Raw genomic sequence first — 20,657 nt, forward strand, 5'->3', positions numbered from 1 at the left:
CTAGAGAAAAACACTCTGAATGAGGCAACACAGATCAGGAAGACGAGAATGGCATATACCCACTCATAGGTGAATACTTGCTATAAAACAAAGGATAAGGATATTATAATCCCTGTATTCAGAGAAACTAAGTAATAAAGAGAACCTTAAGGGAAACATACATTGATTTCCCTGGGAAAGGGAAATAGAAAAAATCTGAGAAAATTGGGAGTATGAGGGTGGGTAACAATGTGGCTGAGATGGCAGAAGAACATAGAGAGAGAGAAAACAAGGAAAGAGATATCTTGATTTAGGGAGTCATTATGGGGTTAGGAAGATACCTAGCACTAGAGAAATTCCCAGGAATTCATAAGGATGACCCCAGTTAAGACCCTAAGCAATAGTGGAGAGGGTGCTTAAATTGGCCTTGCCCGGTAATCTGATTGTTGACTATCTTAAATGTTTTCGTAGAACACAACATTCAGCAACTGATGAAAGCAGATGTAGAGAACCACAGTAGAGCATTGGTCTCCCAAAGTCTAGTTGACAAGAGGGAGGAGTGAGAATATGAGCAAACATTTTAAGACAGTGAAGGGGATACCCACTGAAACAGCTTACCTGAGCTAATGGAAGCCTTCCAACTCTGGCCACATATCAAGGGAACTAGCATAAAACCAATTAGGTCCTCTGAATGTGGGTGACAATTGTATGGCTGGGACAGTCTGTGGGGCCACTGGCAGTGAGACCAGGGTTTATCCCGATTGATTGTTCTGGCTTTGTGGAACCCATTCTCTCTGGAGACAATCACAAGTAACCAATGTAATATGTTACCACCTGAGCCCAGCAGTCCTACCACAGCAAACACTGACTATTCCAACACAGCTGACACACAAGAAAAAGACCTTAAAAACCAACTTTATGAAGATAATTGAGGTCCTTAAAAAATAAATAAATCCTTTAAAGGAAATGAGGAAATGATAAACATTACACTGAAGGAAAATAATGAATCCCATCAAGAATGCCATAAAAAGAAACAGCTAAAGGAAACAAATAAAAATGTTCAAGATTTAAAATGGAAAAATAAGAAACAAAGAAAACACACAGAGGGAATTCTAAAAGACAAAAATCTAGGTAAGCAAGGAGAAAATAAACATGTATGCATCATTTGCAGATAAGAAATGGAAAACAGAATGTCAGACATTGAAGTTATGATAACCTCTAACAATGAAAATGTGAAATCTAAAAAAAACTTCTTACACAAAACATTCAGGACATCTGGGACACTATGAAAAAACCAAACCTAAGAATAATAGGAATAGAAGAAGGAGAAGAATCCCAGCTTAAAGATAAAAAAAATTCAGCTAAATAATTCAAGAAAATTTTCATAACCCAAAGAAGGAAATACCTATATAAGTAAAAGAAGCATATAGAACACCAAATTGCTTAGATCATAAAAGTAAGTCTTCTCACCATTAACTAATCAAAACACTAAATATACAGAACAAAGAGTATTAAAAACTCTAAGGGAAAAAAGAACAAGCAACATAAAGGTAGACTTTTTAGAATTATACCAAACTTCTCAGTGGAGACCCAAAAAGTCAGAAGGGCTTGAAAAGAGGTCCTGTAGACTCTAAGAGACCACATCTTCCAACCAAGATTACTATACCCAGCAAAATTTCAATCACCATATGAAAAAAAAACCAAGATATTCCATTATAAAGTCAAACTAAAACAAAATTCAGCCCTACAGAAGGTAATAGAAGGAAAACTATAACACAAGGAGGTTAACTACAGCCATATGAAAACACAGGAAGTAAATAATATCACACCAACAAAACCACTAAGAAAATACCACAAACACACACATTTTCACACACACACACACACACACACACACATTTTCACAAACATACACACTCACACACAGAACCATAAACAAAAACCAAAAAAATTGGAACTAACAATCGTTGGACATTGATATCTCTCAATATCATTGGACTCAATTCTCAAATGAAAAGACACAAACTAACAGAAAAGATGTGATCCACTCTTCTGATCCACACAAGAAACATACCTGACATCAAATACAGAAATTACCTCACAGTGAAGAGTTGGAAAAAGATTTTATAAGCAGCAGACCTAAGAAACAAGCTGATGTATCTATGTCTGTCTATCTATCTATCTATCTATCTATCTATCTATCTATCTATCTATCTATCTATCATATTAGACTTTAAACACAAAATTACTCAAAAGAGATGAGGGAATACTTTTTATCATCATCAAAAGAAAAATCCACCCAAATGATGTTTAAATTCTTATCATTTATCTTCAAAAGCAAGGGATCTCGCATTTGTAAAAGAACATTACTAAAGTTGAAATACATCATATACATTGAACCTCACACATTGATAATGGGAAACTTCAACACCCCACTCTCGGTAACAGATGGGGGCAGCAGAAAAAAACTCAACAGAGAAATGCTGAAGCTAAGATATGTAATGAACCAATGGGCCAAACAGATATCTACAGAACATTCTTCCAAACACAAAAGAATATACCCCCTTCTCAGCACCTCACAGAACTTTCCCCAAAACTGATCACATAATCAATCACAAACCAACTCTCAACAGATACAATAAAACTGAAATAATCCCCTGCATCCTCTCAGACTACCAGATTAAAGCTGGATTTCAACAACAGAATGTCTATAAACTCATGGAACAACTCTCTACTAAATGATTATTCATTCAGAACAGAAATAAAGAAATTAAAGATTTCCTAGAATTAAATGAAAATGAATATGCACCATATCTAAACTTTTGGGACACTGTAAAAGAGGTGCTAAGAGAAGAATTCGTACCACAAACCTCTTTTGAAAAACTGGAGATACCTCATACTAGCAACTTAACAGCATACCTGACAGCTATAGAACAAAAAGAAGAAAGAACAACCAAAAGGAGTAGACAGCAAGAGATATTCAAACTGAGGGCTGAAATGAATAAAGTAGAAAAAAGGAGAAAAATACTAAGAATCAAAAAAACCAAGAATTGGTTATTTGAGTAAATCAAGAAGGTAGATAAACTTTTATTCCAACTAACTAAAAGACAGACTATCCAAATTAATAGAATCAAAAATGAGAAGTTGGAACATAACAACACTCCCCAGGGATATTCAAAGAATCGTAAGGACACATGCTAAAAGCGTATTCACCACTACATTGGAATATCTAAAACAAATGGCAATAGTTTTGATAGGTACCATTTATCAAAGTTAAATCAAAATCAGATAAAGAGTTTTAACTCCTAGAGAAATAGAAGCAGTCATTAAAAGTTTAAAACCATATAAAGCCCAGAACCAGAATGTTTAACATAGAATTCTTCCGCACTTTCAAAGAAAAGTTAAGTCTAATAATCCTAAAATTTTTCCACAATATAGAAACAGAAGGAACATTGATAAATTCATTTTATGAGACCATAGTCACCGTGATAAACAGAATGATACAACTATTCAACAAAGAGAGAATTATAGATCCATTTACCTTATGAACATAGCTGCAAGCATTCTCTATAAAATATTTTCAAATTGAGTTCAAGAAAGCATCAAAAAAATATCCACCATGATCAAGAAGGACAGTTATCAGAAACGTAGGCATAGTCCAACAGGTAAAAATCCGTCAATGTTATTTATTACATGTAATCTATGATAAACAAACAGAAAGAAAAAAAACGCATGGTCATCTGGTTAGATGGTGAACAGCCTTTGACAAAATTCAAAAACCAATATGGTAAAAGTCTCAAAGACAGTTGGAATATAAGAGACAGACTTAAACATAGTAAAGGCAATTTACAGGAAGTCTAACATCGAATTAAATGGAGAGAAACTCAAAGGTGTTCTAGTAAAGTCAAAAACAAGACTACACTGTCCACTCTTTACATCTCTATTCAATAGAGTAATCGAGTTTCTATCAATAAGACACCTGAAGGAGATTAAAGGAACACAAATTGGAGAGGAAAAAGGCAAAGTCTTGCTGTTCAAAAAGTAATCTGATAATATATATAACTAAACCCTAAAATTATAGCAGGGAAGTGTTACAGCTGATACACACCTTCAGTGAAGTAGATATATAGAAAATTAACTAAAAAAAATCAATATCCCTCTTAGACACAAATGACAATCTTAATGGGAAAGAAATCAGAGAAACGACACCATTTACAATAGTCACAAATAATGTCAGATATCTTTGGATAGCTCTAACCAAGCAAGTTAAATATTTGTTTGATAAAAATCTCAAGTTTTTAAAAAAATAAATTGAAGATGGTATCAGAAGGTACAAAGGATTCCCATACTCATGGATTAGTAGGGTCAACACAGAAAAATGACCATCTTACGAAAAACAACTCTAGATTCAGTGAAATTCGCATGAAAACCCCAACACAATTCTTTACAAACCTCAAAAGGACAATGCTCAACTTCATATGGAAAAGTAATCCAAGATACCTAAAATCATCCTGTACAATAAAAGAATGTCAGGAGGTATCCCCATCCCTCATTTCAAGCTGTACTGCAGAGCAATTGTAATACAACTGCATGATATTAATCTAAAAGTGTATAGGAGGTTGATCAAAGAAATCAAATCAAAGATACAGATGTGAATCCTTGCACCTGTGACTTTTCTTTATAAAGGAGCCAGAATTGTTCAATTGTAAAAAGAAAATATCTTCAACAAATGCTGGTCTAACTGGATACCTGCATGCAGAAGACTAGATCTGTATTTATCATCCTGCACAAAACTCAAGTCCAAGTGGATCAAAGACCCCAGTAGAAATCCAGTTACTCTGAATCTGATAGAAGAGGAAGTGGGAATACCATTGGATACTTTGGCACAAGAGACAACTTTCTGAATAGAACACCAAAAGCATAAGCACTAAGATTGGCAGTTACTAAATGGAACCTTCATGAAACTGAAAATCTTCTGAAAGGCAAAGGATAGTACAAAGAGTGAAAAACAACAGCCTACAGAATGGGAAAAGATTTTTACCAACTGACACCCAATAGAGAGGTAATATCCAAAATAAATAAAGAACTCAAGAAACTAAGTACCAAGAATACAAATAATCTAGTTTGAAAAGGGGTACAGATCTAAAAGAGTGTGCCTAATCTTATTGCATTTTGTAATGCTTCATTTGGTTCATAACCCCAGGAGTCCTGCTCTCTTCTGAAAGGAAATGGAGGAAGAGTCAACCTAGGGGGCAGGCGAGATGGTGTTGGGAAGCTGGGAGAAGTGAACAGAGGGGAAACCATGCAGCGGTAAAGATGTTTTAAAAAACAAAGATAAATTAATTGATTTAATAAAGCAAACACAAAAATCAGTAGGTCTCTTATGTTGAAATGACAAATAGAAAGAGAAAGAAATGAGGGAAGCAACATTTTCACAGAAGGCTAAAATAATGTAGGATACCTTGGAGTAATTCTAATCAAGCAAGTGAAAGACTTGTATCATAAGATTGCATGTAAGTGAAAAAAATTGAAGAAGATATCAAAAGATGGAAAGATTCCCACATTTTAACAAATACATAGGATTAATACAGTTAAAACAACCATCCTACCAATAGTAATCTACAAACTCAATACAATCCTTGTCAAAATTCAAACTCAGTTCTCCATATGTCTTGGTTTTTTGTTGATGTTGTTGCTGCTGTTCTTTTCCTGTTTTTTGTGGGTTTTTTGGTTTTTTTTTTCATTTTTTTGAGAGAAGGTTTCTCTGTGTAACAGAACTGGCTGGCCTAGAACTCGTTTTTGTAGACTAGACTGGCCTCAAACTCACTCAGATCCATCTGCCTCTGCCTACCAAGTGCTGGGATTAAAGGCATGTGCCACCACCACCTGGCTTCTACAGATCTTGAAGACATAATTTTCAATTAAATATGGACACACACACACACACACACACACACACACGCCAAAGGATACCTAAAACAATTCTGAATAATATAAGAAATGTGGGATGGATCAATATCCTTTATTTTGATTTGTGCTACACAACCATAGTTAACAATAATGCATCATGATATTGTCAGAAAAAGCCGCACATTGACTAGTAGAATTGAATTAGAGAATCAGATATAAAGCGGCACACCTTTTGGTACCTGATTTTTATAAGAAAGTCAGAAACACAATGGAAAAAAGACAGCAACTTCAACAAATGATACCGGTCAAACATTATGGCTGCATGTAGAAGAATCAAAATAGAGTCTTATTTATTAACCTGAACAAGATAACACTAAAGTGTTCAGAGATCACAACACAATGCCAGATCCACTGAATCTGACAGAAGAAGAGTGGGGAATCGCTTTGAACTAATTGATGCAGAAAAAGTTTTCTGAGCAGAACACAGAACAACAAGTGGTAGTTGTGATCTTATGTCACACCCAAGAGGACAAAATGACAGCCTACAGCTTGTGAAAAGATTTTCTTTTACCAACTGCACAACAGATAGAAGTCTAATATCCAAAATATAAAAAGAGCTAAAATAAACTAGATATCAAGAAAACAAACAACCCAATTAAGAAAGGAGGACAGATCTGAACAAAGAATTCTGAGAAAAGGAAACTCAAAAGGCTGAAAACCGCAAAGAAATGTTCAATTCTCTTGGACATAGAAAAGATGAAAATCAAAACTTCTTTGAAATTTCACCTTACACAAGTCAGAATGGTTAACATTAATGAAACAAGGGTCAGCTCATGCTGGCATGGATGTGGAATAAGGGGAAACTTTCATTTATTGCTGGTTGGACTGCAAATTTTTACAGTAATCAGTGTGGTAGTTTCTCCGAAAGATGGGATTTGATCCACTTCAATATCTAGTGATACCATTCTTGGGCATATACCCAAAGGTCAAGCTCATCCACATTAATTACTATGCTACTAACAATAGAAAGAAATTGTATTCCTTGCTCACGATCTCCCTCCCTCTGCTTCTCATTTGGACCTAGGGAGTTAAGCCCAGTGTTCCAATATGTGTCTCTGTCTCTATCTCCATCCATCGCCATATGAAGGTTCTGTGGTGACATGCAAAATATTCGTCAGTATGGTTATGGGACAAGGCCAGTTCAGGCACCCTCTCCTCTGCTGCCCAGAGTACAATCTGGGGACCTCTCCTTGGGCTTGGGAACCCCTCCAGAATCAAGTCTCTTGCAAACCCTAAAATGGCTCCCTTAGTTGAGATATAAACTTCCCTGATCCCAGAACCATCCTTCCTCCCTCCCCCCTCCCATTCCTGGCACTGGGTCTTGTTTCGTCTGCATGGACTGGCTTTTTGGGATCCTGGCCTGTTTGGATGCTCACCTTCCTAGACCCGGAGGGAGGGGGGAGGAACTTGGATTCCCCACAGGACAGGAAACCCTGACTGCTCTTGGGAATGGTGAGGGAGGAGGAGAGGGAGTGGGGGGAGCGGGAGGGTATTGGGAGGAGGGGAGGAAGTGGAAAGAGTGTTTTCGGATACTTGAATAAACAAACAAACAAACAAAAAAGAAATTGTAAACAATCCAGATGTACTTTAGTAGAATAATGAATAAGGAAAAATGTGATATATTTACACAATGACGTATAACTCAGCTGTTAAAAAAAGTGGCATCATGAAATTTATAGGTAAATGAATACAACTATAAAAGAGTCACCCCGATTGAGGTAATCCAGATGGAGAAAATCAAATAGGACATTTATTCACTCATGTCTAGATATTATCTTTTAGGTCAATGATAAGCAAACTGCATTCTGTAGAACAGGAGAGATTAGAAATAAAGAAACAAAGTGGCAGATAGTACTATCTAAGAAAGTGAAGGATGAAAGAGATAAAGGGTCAGGAATGAAAAGGGAGGGTACAGTGGAGCAGGGGATTAAGAAGGGGACCAGTGGCAACAATCCACTACTACGTCTGTAACCAGCCTTGGCCCTGACAGCCACTGGAGAGGTGAGTGCCTGGATCCCCATTTGGACGGTTCTGTTCTGTGGACCCTGGACCCTAGCTCCGGGAGGCACATCCAGTATTCCACCCCTACCCATCAAACCCCAGAAACCCAAGAGCAACCTCCACACACATGAAACAATTCCCTTCCACATCTGTGATCACCTGAGCCTTGGCGCTAATTGCCTTTGGAGAGGTGACTATCTGGGTCCACATTCGGAGGAGTCTGCTTTTTAGGCCCTGGGCCCTAGCCCTAGGAAGCACATCCCATGCCCTACCCATAGTCACCAAATCTAGGGACCCTATAGAAGCCTCCCCACATTCACAGCCATCCCCACCACATCTGTGACAACCAGAGACTTGACTCAGACTGCCTTTGGAGAGACAGCCCTTGAAGAGCATCTGTAACCACAAGATCAGTCCTGACTGTGTCTTATTGGCTAGCCATAGTTTAAAGTTAGAATTTAACAACAACGCTAATTGTAGAAAACCTCCAAACTCATGGAAACTGAGCAATGTTCAACTAGATTGGGTCAAGGAAGAAATAAAGAAAAAAAATTAAAGACTTCCTAGAATTCAATAGAAATGAAGGCACAACATACCTAAACCTATGGAACACTATGAAAGCAGTACTAAGAGAAAAGTTAATAACAATAAGTGTCTACATAAAGAAAGTGGGGAAATCTCACACTAGTGATTTAATAGTGCACCTGAAAGCTCTAGAACAAAAAGGCAGACTTACTCAGGAGGAGTAAACACTAGGCACTAATCAAACTTAGGGTTGAAATCAATAACATTGAAACAAAGAAAACAAAGAGTCAATGAAACAAAGTGCTGATTCTTTTAGAAAATCAACAGGATAGACAAATTATTATCGAAACTAGCCAAAAGGCAGAGAGAGACTATACAAGTTATCAAAATTATAAATGAAAAGGGGGACAACAACAGACACTGAGAAAAGCCAAAGAATAATTATGTCGTACTTCAAAACTCTGTACTCCACAAAGTTGGAAAATCTAAAAGAAATATTTAATTTTCTTGATAGGTACCACATACCAAAGCTAAATCAAGACACAATAAACAGTCTAAACAGACCTATAACCCTAAGGAAATAGAAGCAGTCATCAAAAGTCCACAAAACCACAAAAAAGTCCAGGGCCAGGTGATTTCAGTACAAAATTCTACCAGAGCTTCAAAGAAGAACTAATACCTATACTTCTCAAATTGTTTCACACAATAAAAACAGAAGGAATATTGCCAAACTCTTTACGACTCTACAGTTTCCCTGATACCCAAACTACACAAAGACTCAGCTAAGAGAGAATTACAAACCAATCTCCTTCATGAAAATTAGTGCAAAAGTACTCAATAAAATACTGGCATACTGAATCGAAGAACACATCAAAAAAAATCATACACCATGATCAAGTTGATTTCATCCCAAGATGCAAGGATGGTACAACATGTGAAAATCTGTCAATGTAATCCACCATATAAACAAACTGGAAAAAAAACCATACAATTATCTGACTAGATGCTGAAAAAATCTTTGACAAAATCAACACTGCTTCGTGATAAAGGTCTTAGAGAGGTCAGGAATACAAGAAATGTATCTAAACATAATGAAAGCAGTATAGAGCAAACCTACAACCAACATCAAATTAATGGAACAAGACAATGCTGTCCACTCTCTTCATATCTGTTCAATATCTTACTCTAAATTCTAGCTAGAGCAATAAGAAAACAAAAGGAGATCAAGGGAATACGTATTGGAAAGGAAGAAGTCAGATGTTTGGTATTTGCAGATGACATCATAGTATAAAAGTGACCCCAAAAATTCTACCAATGAGGTCTTAAAACTGATAAACACCTTCAGTAATGGGACAAAATACAAGATCAATTTAAAAAATCAGTAGCCCTCCTAAATACAAATAATTAAAGGGTCAAGAAAGAAATAAGAGCAACATCTCCCTTTACAATAGCCACAAATAATATAAAATATCTTTGGGTAAAACTAACCAAAGAAGTGAAAGACCTGTACAAAAAGAATGTTAGTCTTTGAAGAAAGATATTGAAGAAGATATAAGAAAATGGAGAAATATTCCACGGTCCTGAATAGATAGGATCAACATAATAAAAATAGCAATCTTACCAAAAGGAATCTACAAATTCAATGCAATCCCCATCAAAATACCAACACAATTCTTCACAGTTTTTGAAAGAACACTACTCAATTTCATGTGGAAAAATAAAAACCAAGGATAGTGAAAACAATCTTGTATAAGAAAGGAGCCTCCAAAGGCATCACCATCCCTGACTTCAAACTCTACTATAGAGCTACAAGTAATGAAAACAGCTTGGTATTGGCCTAAAGAGACAGGTGGACTGATGGAACTGAACTGAAGACCTGGATATATGCAAATAATCCCATATCTATACTCATGCACAAAATTCTTGTCCAAATGGATCAAAGAACTCTAGAGAAGGCCAGCCACACTGAGCTTCATTGAAGAGAAAATGGGAAGTAGCCTTGAATGTATGGGTACAGGAGACTACTTCCTTAATGTAACACCAGTAGCACAGACACTGAAAGAAACAACAATGTCTAGTCCATTTGCTCTTGATAAATTCAGAGAAAATACTCCATATCTATCCTATCTTGGTGAGTACAAAGTCTTGTACCTAATTTGCTTTCTATCATAACTTGCATTCTGCATCAGGTAAACAAGGTAAAGTATAACTATGTAGTCATCAGCTCCCTCAGAGACCCAAAAAGGAAATAATATTAACTGAGTAAGCAGAAAGTGCAAGCAAGTGGCTTCCAAAAATGTGAGAAATGAAGGAAACAGCTGGCTTCCCGGGCAATAAACCAAAGTTCCTTTGCAGCATTGGGGCATCTGACTTTAGCCTAAAGGCTTAGCATATCCAACAGACTTTTCTGTGAGGCAGCATATTATGAAGGGCTGTCCCTCCTTGTCTTGACAATATTTGGCAGTCACTTTCTTTTGTGTCATGTCTGTTCAATTAGAACAGCATACTGTCAGCAGTCAAAGCAAGGATATATTCTAGTCCAGGAGCTTACTTTTGCTCCAAGGAAAGCAGACCTTATGTGTAGTTTCTTTGATGCCCATTATCTTCTCTGAAGTTATTTGTTGCTGCCAGGAGCAGACACGCCTTACTGTCATAAAAAAAAGGAGCTTATATTAATAAAACATCTTAAATGCCATATTCTGTAGTTCTCTGAAGTGTTTCAAGATGACCTTCTATGTAAAATACAACTTTGTTTGGTCTTGAAAATATACGTAATGTGACTACAGGTTCGATTATAGCAAGTGACTATTTATTAACCTGAATTTCCTCATTTTCCTCAACAATTGGTAACAATAACTTTCAAAGACTAGAAATTTGCATTACGATTTGCTACATTTGTTCAATGAGCTATATAGGGACAATACCTTGAACAAGAAAAGAAATGTATGTACACTATGCTTTAGCAAAATTGATTTCAAATTTGTATCAATATTCAATATTTGCATACAATATACAAAAGTCCAATCCACTGTAAAACATTTAAAAGAAGTAGTTTTTTAAAAGTAGATTCAATAATCTACAGTTTTTCTTATTATATCTATATCCTTCATTTTTTCTTTTCCTTGTAAATTGAATAATCTACCCTTTTAATCTAACATATCTATATCCTCCTTTTTCTTTTCAAAAAGGAACCTTGAATCTAATCTCCTCTGTTTACCTTTTTCCTGACAATTACTGATAATAATATGTAACCAATCCCCCTAAACAATGAAAAATATCTGTATTCCATTGAATGACCAAAAAACATCCACACCACCTCTTGGAAATGTGGGTGTCATATGCTTAAATTTACTTCCTGCTATCTGCAGGTGACATCATCTTTAGAGAATCCTGAAAAGAAAAAATTTGGTTAATTGTCACTGCCTCAGAAAGGTAGCTGCATCGTTCTTTTGTCCAGTCTATGCTTGATGAGAAAGTGCAGGGTTTATCTCAAGCCCTGGCTAGAGTAGTCTGTTGGGTTGGATTATCTCAGCTAGTCATCTGGAAATTATTCTGAGAAGTTTGTAGTCCAAAACTGATCTTTGAGTGTCACTGTCAGCTTTATGGTATCATATGAACCTGGTGAAATTGTTGTGGGGCCCCATCTTCTTCTTGGAGACTTCAGAAATCACGGTAGGAAGATTTATTGTTCACTGTGGGAAACATAAACATTATATCACAATGGAAATTAGAATTTAGATAGATAAAAAAAGTATGACAGAGACAAAAATAGGCATGGGGAGAAGTAGAATTTTTGAAAGCAGAGTATTGATAACTTTAGTCCTTAAATTTTTATTTTCCTTCTGTCCCACACCGGGGGTATTTTCTGATGAAACAGAAACAATGAGGCTTTTCTTTTAACAACATGCTTAGATTCAGAAACTGAGAGAGCCACACTCCAACTCCAAATCCAGCTACAATTTTTAAGTGAGTTGGGACTACCATTGTACTAAGAAGTAAGGAAATATGTGTGTTTATGTAGTGAGATTTTACCCTGCAGATAATATTGGTACCATATTCAGATTTTTTTTTCTTGGTGATTCTCTCAGAATAGCTATCTTTTCTTCTTTAGGTGCCTACATGCCCAAGGTCTCTTGACTTCTCAAACGAGAGTATTTTCTACTTTTTCTACAATGACAAGAACAGAACCCCGCCCCATCCCTTATGAGGTTTTCTTAGAACTTGGAGGATTGTAACCTCTGTGAATGAGCAGTCATTTTCTTTTGGGTGTGTATGAGAATGTTTCTATAGCAGTACACGGGCTTCCATATGGCTTCTTTTTAAAAGATCTTTAGTGTTACAATTTATGTATTCCTCCTTACAGTGCTTCATCTACCCTGCTTTCCTACTCCACCCTAGTTTAACCCTTTCTTTTTCGTTATTGTACTTTAAGCCTTTATACAATAGTGTTCTATCTCACCTCCTTTGGTACCCTCCACATGGCCTCTTACTCATTTCCTGATGTCTATGGGTATTACAAACATAAATTTCTGAAGATTGAAAACTAACATCTACAAATGTGGAAAACCTTTATCTTTTTGGGTATAGATTACTTCTCTTAAATCATTATTTCCAGTTCCGTCTCTTTATGCTTGAATGTCACATTTTCCTTGGTGGATGATTAACAGCACATTGTGGAAGTATATCACATTTTTCATTATCTGTTTGTTAGTTGGTGGACATCTAAGCTCTTTCCATTCCCTGTCTATTGTGAAAAGAGCAACAAGGAGCACATCTGAACAGGTTTCTCTGAGGTAGTAATTGGAATAATTTGAGTGTTTGTGAAAATGTGGTACAGGTGGATCTTTGGATAGATCTGTTTCGAGCTTTTTGAGGAACCTTCACACAGATTTCCATAGTGACTTTACCAGGTTGTGTTCTCATTAGCAGAGAAAAATGTTCCCATTTTCTACATTTATGCTAGCAACTGTCAACATTTTCTGACTGGGATAAAATGAAATCTCAAAATATTTTTAATTTGCATTTTCCTGATTGTTAAAACTTTTGACAACTTTAAAATGTTTCTCTACTACTATTATTTCACCTTTTGAGAACTCTCTGTCTTGTTCCATGACCCATTTTTCAAATTAGGTTGTTTCTTTTTCTTGATACTTAATTTTTAAGATTCTAGATATACATCATTCTAGATATACATCGTTCAGATTTTCCCCTTTCTATAGGCTCTTCACTCAAATGATGATGCCCAATAGTTTAATGATGTTCCAGTTATTGACTCTTAGTCTTAATGCCTGTACTACTGAGATTCAGTGAGAGACCCTGCCTCAAAAAACAAAGTGGGGAACCTAGACAAAGACATTCAATGAAGCCTTCAGGCATTCACACTGTCATATATGAGCAAGTAAACACGCACACACACCTAAACATAGCACACACCAAAAGAATAGACATTAAAAAGAATAAAGTAATTATGTAAATTTTCAAAAGTGAAAATAAACACTAAAAAGTATTCAATTTCTCTGAAGGTGGAACACTGTTAACAATCTCGGCTATATGGCTTTAATTGTTCTGATAGACATTTTTAAGTTAAGTTCTAATTTAAATTCTTCATGTAAAAATATAAACAAAAAAGAAGTTAATTATTAGATCTTTCCTTATGAATCATAAATGTCCTTGTGCTATTTGGCAACTCACTTATATACAAATGAACAGTTAACCAATAGGTAGGTAATATTTGACTTGATAAAGTCTATGGTGGTACTTGCTTAAAGAAAATCTGACCTTCTCCTGGAATTGAAATATTTTCTCTGCACAGGAAATTATGCTGTTGTTTCAGTGCTGGGAGTCCAACCCAGTCATGGAAGGAGGACACTCTGAAATACCTTCTCACAGCATCATAGGACACATGCAGAGTAGGAGTTCAGAAGCATAAGGTCCACTCTGTTGAAGCTCCTCAGACTGACTCTACATTTCTCTATAATATATGGGAAGAAATCTCCAATAAGCAATATCATGATAATGCTAGGAAAATTGCACTTAAGAAAATTTTAAATATTCAAGCATAATTAATACTTCACAAATATTTATTTTGTATGTGCTGGGACCAAAAAAATGAGTTAAAATCTACTCAGAAGCACAAAGACATATTTTTATTGTTTTGGAGTTGTTTTAAATCTAGTAGGAGAGACTAACTAGTCATTAATATTTATAAAATAGAATGTGATATGCATTAGGGGTCATTGTGCTTCAGAGATTAAGGATTTACACAATCTAGAGTCAAATGCGGGTTCTACTATGCAGTAGCTATAGAATTATTTGCAAGTTTGTCCTGAATGTTAGCTTCCTAAATTAGCACAAAAGAATATTTATGGTACTTAAACAAATTGCATTTTAATTAGAAGAAACTGAGAACAATGATAAAATATGGTTTTTTTGAAATCTTGAGATTAGTAGACACTCAGAAATTATATTTAAAACTAATAGTAAAGGTTGAACAAGAGGCATGAGAGGAAAGAGAATAGAATCTTTATTTAAAATATAATTCACTCAATCAAGTATTGATCAAAGCTGAAAAATGGAGAAGAAATTTCTAAACATATTGCATATGCTTTTTCATATGTGGCGGAATATATAACAGTACTATGTGTGTACTCTGGTGAACCATGCAATCTTTGCATAATCTCCCTGAAAACCTGTGGGCCAAGAGCTTATAAACATTACTAAGATCATGATAGCTACTGGAGGATGAAATGAAAAACAAATACCTCTACACTCTGAAGTCTAAAGCTTTTGAACATATGAATAATAATTTCAAAGTGATGTGCAATATCTACTTCTATTCGTTTTTCATTAAATAATAAATGCTTGGCTGGGGAGGAAATCAAGATCAGTGAAGTGGTAAATCCCCGTTCAGAAGTGGTGGCGTGCTTGAAACCTGCAGCTAGCAAGACCCCGGAACAAGACCAGAGGACCAAGTTCTGTATGACAATGCTTCAGACTAGGCAGAGCAACACATTCTGAGAAATCGCGGCTCCAAGAACCGCATCTTTAGAGAGGTGCAATAGTCTGAACACCACACACAAGTGTCTCTGGAGACATTTCTCCAGTGACAGAGAGCTCAGAGTCCTCATCCCCATGGATGTTGAGGACCGGCTGACGATTCTCAAAACTCTGCTGTGACCACTATGGTTTCTGGAGTACTTGATACTTCAGATGAGACCACTTTTCGAACTAAGCCTTCCTTGGAAACTCACTAAAAAGTGCAGAACAGTTTCTTCCTTTTATGTATTCTAACAACTTAAAAAGCCACAAAATAAAGATATTACTTTAAGATTTGTATTTGTTTGTAATATATTATAAAATTTACTATATTTTGATTTTTATACATTTTGAAAGTTAAAGATTTTTTTTATTTAGTACATTAGAGGATTTGGCAGACCTATGAAGTTGAACACTGGATTTTGAAGTAGCATGAGTAGCCGGTAATTGGTCTGTGGTCGGGTCTGCAGTCTTCATGTCTCCTTTAATGTGTGTCTCCCACAGAGAAATCCTGGTGGCAGGACTGAGCACTATCCATCCTGAGGTAATGTGCTAACCAGTCAGCGGATAGCTTTCCATCCTATAAGTGGTTGCTTACCTGTACAATAAAGCAGATGCTGTTCCCTAAGAATGTCTGGAAATGGTTTTCCTGTGATTCTGCCAGGCGATACTGTGTACCAGTTTCACCCACTAGCAGTCATTGCTCTCATCCAGGTTATTTCCCTCATGGGAACCTTGGACTTGCCACAATGGTATTGTTTCTCTCAAAGCACTTCTATATTGTTAACATGCTGTAACTTTTTTTTTCTTTATTCTTCTGCCACATCTTCAGAGACAGGTCTGGACTCCTTTGGTTGTTGCCTGAGGTTCTGCTGTTGTTGTGACGCTTTTGTGTGACACTGAGAGCCCATCTGTTGCTCATCACTGTACCACTCAAGCACATCCCACCTCTCCACTCTTGCTCGTAACCACTAAGTTTAGCCAGAATTTGTAATGCAAAAATACAAAGCTAGAACTGTGATCAGAAGTGTGTAAGTTCTCATCCCTTCTTCTCTTCATTTTATTTCTATATATTCATATGATCCTGGAGCTTGACCTTTTAAAAGTAGTTTTGAGCTTTCTGATAGTGGTACTACAAACCAAACTTGGGTCCTCTAGAAAATTACCAAGGACTTTTCCTGTAGAATCATTTCTCTAGCCCTTGTCTTCTGTTCTTTTTCATTTCAGCATATAAATAAGTGAAAAATGCCAGAAACAGGGCTTGATAATCTCATGAAAGTATTCTTTCTTTTTAAACATGTGGTGATGAGGATATGTAACTTCTGTTTGTTTGTTTTTGCTAAGATAGTTCTCTTTAGCAAACATGATAGCCTTTCAACTGTTATTTATTCAGTATTTATTTGGTAGTATTGATAAAATAAAATTCACAGACTCACACAACTTTAAAGCATTAATGTTCAATGGTTTCTAGTTTTTCCATAAAGAGTAAACAAGACTTAAAGTCATCTTTACATAGTATGACTTTCTTCAGTCTTTCCTGCAGCCTTTGGAGGTTCTCCAGAGAGGCTATACTCCAATAAGCCATTCCCTAGACCCAACTGTCTACCCCTTCTACTCTGGAGGCAACTATTTGCTCTATGGCTTCAGCTGGCTGACAAGTAAGTCCTTGGACGTAGAGTTTATTTAGGTTTTTAATTGGTTAGAATGTAAAGTTGACTTTAAGTCTTGTTTACTCTTGATGGAAAAACTAGAAACCACAAAACAACACTTACTATTTTTTCTCAATTGTTTGGGAATTTAGTATAAAGCACCCTGGTCACACTTGCTTCCCATTCCTCCCAGGTTCACCACCCACCCCTGCACCCCCACAAACAAGCAAACAAAACCCAACAAGTCCAGTTTGTGTTGCCCATACAGTTATTGGAGAATGGTCAAACTCCCAGTAACCAGTTCCTTAAATAAAATGGAGCCCTGTCCCCCCTCCCTCCCAGAAACCATGACCTGTGGAGAGCTACACTTCAGCATCTTTATCACACTTTTTAAGGATTCTCATTCATAACTTCCTGTGTAGACTGTTTCTTTTCAGGTGTGGGTGGAGGTTGTCACAAAAGCCTTCAAATCTCTCATTCTCAGTTATGAATCTGCAGTCACCAACACCACTGTAAAAATGCCTAATGTAGAAAAAGACAAAATCTCCTGAGTAAATTGGGAGCATGGGGACCTTTGGGGAGGGTTGAAGGGAGAAGGGGACAGGCAGGGTGGGGGAGAAGAGAAAAATGTAGAGCTTAATAGAAATAAATAAAAAATAAAACTGTAAAAAAACACATTGCCTAAAAAACTGGATGTTCTCCTACAAACAAAGAGTATTTGTTTAGACATGGACATTCTAATCAACACTGACTTCCAATGAACAATGTAAAATGATAAACCCCATACAACATTAACAGGAAAAATCTGATTAACAGTTAGCTCTGGAGACTTGAAGAATGGAGTAAATACTAATTAAAATAATGTATTTGGTCTTAGTGAAATTAAAAAACACTTGAAATATACATTCATACAAAATGAAAAGATGAGCCTAGAGACCTGGCTCAGCAGGCAAAGATGCTTACTGCCAAACCTGGTGCTTGAGTTCAATTCCATTTTCCCTGGAATCCCCTAATATTACTCTCCCCTCTTCTTTTTAGTATTATTAATTTTCTTACATCCCAGCAAGTACAATTATTGCTGGTGCTTGTACATGGGTGAGGGGCTATTCCCAGGTATATGGGCAAACTACCTGTAATCATATTCCCGATCAAAATGATTTCCCTTTCCCTAGTACCAACCAACTGCCAATGTCTCCTCAGCTAAAGGTGGGGAGCCACATGAGGCCCTATCTTCTCTGGTCTGGAATGTTGATTGACTTGTGTGGGTTTTGTCTAGTTAGCAATATCTGCTGTGAGTTCATGAGTTCAAAGGCCATGCCATGTCATGAAAATATCTCACAGCACTCCTCATGCAAATCTTACATTCTTTCTGTCTCCTGTGCTCTCTAGTTTCATCTCAACTTTACACAAGCTAAAGAGATCTGAGAGGAGGGAACTTCAGTTATGAAAATGCCTGCATGAGACCCAGACAGAAGGCATTTTCTCAATTAGTGATCAATCAGGAAGGACTCAGCCCATTGTCTGTGGTTCTGTTCTTGGGCCAATGGTCCTTGGATTTATAAGAAAGCAGGTTGAACAAGCCAGGAAGAGCACATCAGTAAGCAGCACTCCTCCGTGGTCACTGCAACAGCTCCTGCCTCCAGGTTCCTGCCCTGTTGTAGTCCCGATTCTATCTTCTTTCAGACTACGGCTTGTAAGTGTAAGCCAAATAAACCCTTCCTCCCCCAACTTGCTATTATGTCACAGTAATAGAAACACTGATTAAGACAGATATAAATATCAATTTTAGGACTGAGCATCGAACAATTACTTATTCTCTGTACTTTGGCCAATAATTAGTCCCTCAATATGTTGCTACCTAATGCAAAGAGGGAGTTTGTAGTTTGTTGGTCCAGGGGTGAGAACAGTCCATTTACATACACACACACACACACACACACACACACACACACACACACACACACACATACACACGGATATTTAAAAGGCAGTTTGACAAGATGATCAGCTAGAAAAACAACTATAGGTTCACTGGTAGGATTTATGAACTTCCTGACATTTTGTCTAGAATTACAGTAACAGATACGGAATCACTTCTATGAATAAGGACTGAACTCCAAGGAAAAAAATGATTATGGGGTTGTATAGAAGATTTGGCAGTAAAAGCACTGGCTGCTCTTTTAGAGGATAAAAGTTCAATACTCAGCACCCATATGGTCACTTAAAACTACCATGTAACTCCACTTCTAGAAATTCGACATCCTCTTCTGAACTCCTTATGTACATGGTACATAGACAATCATGCTGGCAAAACATCAGGCTTGTTTTGCTGATATCCCGAAAAGGCCTGGTCTTTTCTCAAGGGAAAATGAGAAGTAGTTGATCTCGGGGATAGGCAAGTACAGAACGGGAGTTGGGAGGAGTGAAGGGAGGAGAAGCCACTTTATACTGTATTATATGAGAAAAGAATAAATAACAAGCATAAAAATCTCCAAAAGATTCCAACTGATATGTTTTAGATCTTTTGCAGCTTTAGAGAGACAGTTCCAAGATCTTAAATGAGGCAATTGAAATGATTACAAATGTATACATACATAATACATATATATAAGTATAATTTCATAGATTTTATATATATGTATATTGTATGTGTATAGTTTGTATTTATGCTTGAGAACTAAATTTTCGCACTAATAGATCAAGTGAGTTTTCCTGTTTGAAAACATTTAAGCCTAATTCCAACATGGAGAGTTTCAACTATTCAAAAAAAATTATTTGTATATTTCTTATGAGCTTGTGTGTCCCAACATCTAAGTATGTCTGTAGAGACCAGAAGAGGGTTTCTGTCATATCCTATCAAACTGGAGTTACAGGTAGGTCTGATGCACCAGATGTGGGTGCTGGGAGTAGAACTTCCAAGTAGGTACTTGGAAGAGTGGCCAGTTTTCTTAACTGATGAGTTATCTCCTTAGAGCCTTGATTTCCAGTGTTCAAGCTTCGTACCGCTGTTCTACATATTTCTATTTCTCAAGTTAAATAGGGACAAAAAATGACTGAGAGCAGAATGTGAAAAAAACTCAACTGCATATGCATCACACTGCCAAATTGTTGTTACAAAACATCCTTGCTAGTCTGCATAAAAAATGGCAGATGTCTTATAATTGTGTGAGATACCTATTTTCTGACATAGTATATTGACATCATTTTTGACTTCTTAACAATTCTTTTAACAATTTTTTAATTTCTCATAATCTGAGCAAGAATAAGCAGAAGTCAACAAAGCTACCAGCTTGAAAACAAGCAGATAAATAAATGTACCTTTGAATTGTTGTATAAGTTTAAAGGCAAAACTATCTCAAAATTCTTGATAATTAATTTTCCATACACAGCACTTTGCAAAACAATATTTTTTGAAGAAAATTATCATAAAACATTAGCGGAATGAGGAGGTGGTAAAGTTAGAAAAGTTATTGTTTAGCATTCCTGAGTTCCTTGGCT

Source organism: Myodes glareolus, chromosome 16 (assembly GCF_982192425.1).
Source record: "Myodes glareolus chromosome 16, mMyoGla1.1, whole genome shotgun sequence".
Lineage (NCBI taxonomy): Eukaryota > Metazoa > Chordata > Mammalia > Rodentia > Cricetidae > Myodes > Myodes glareolus.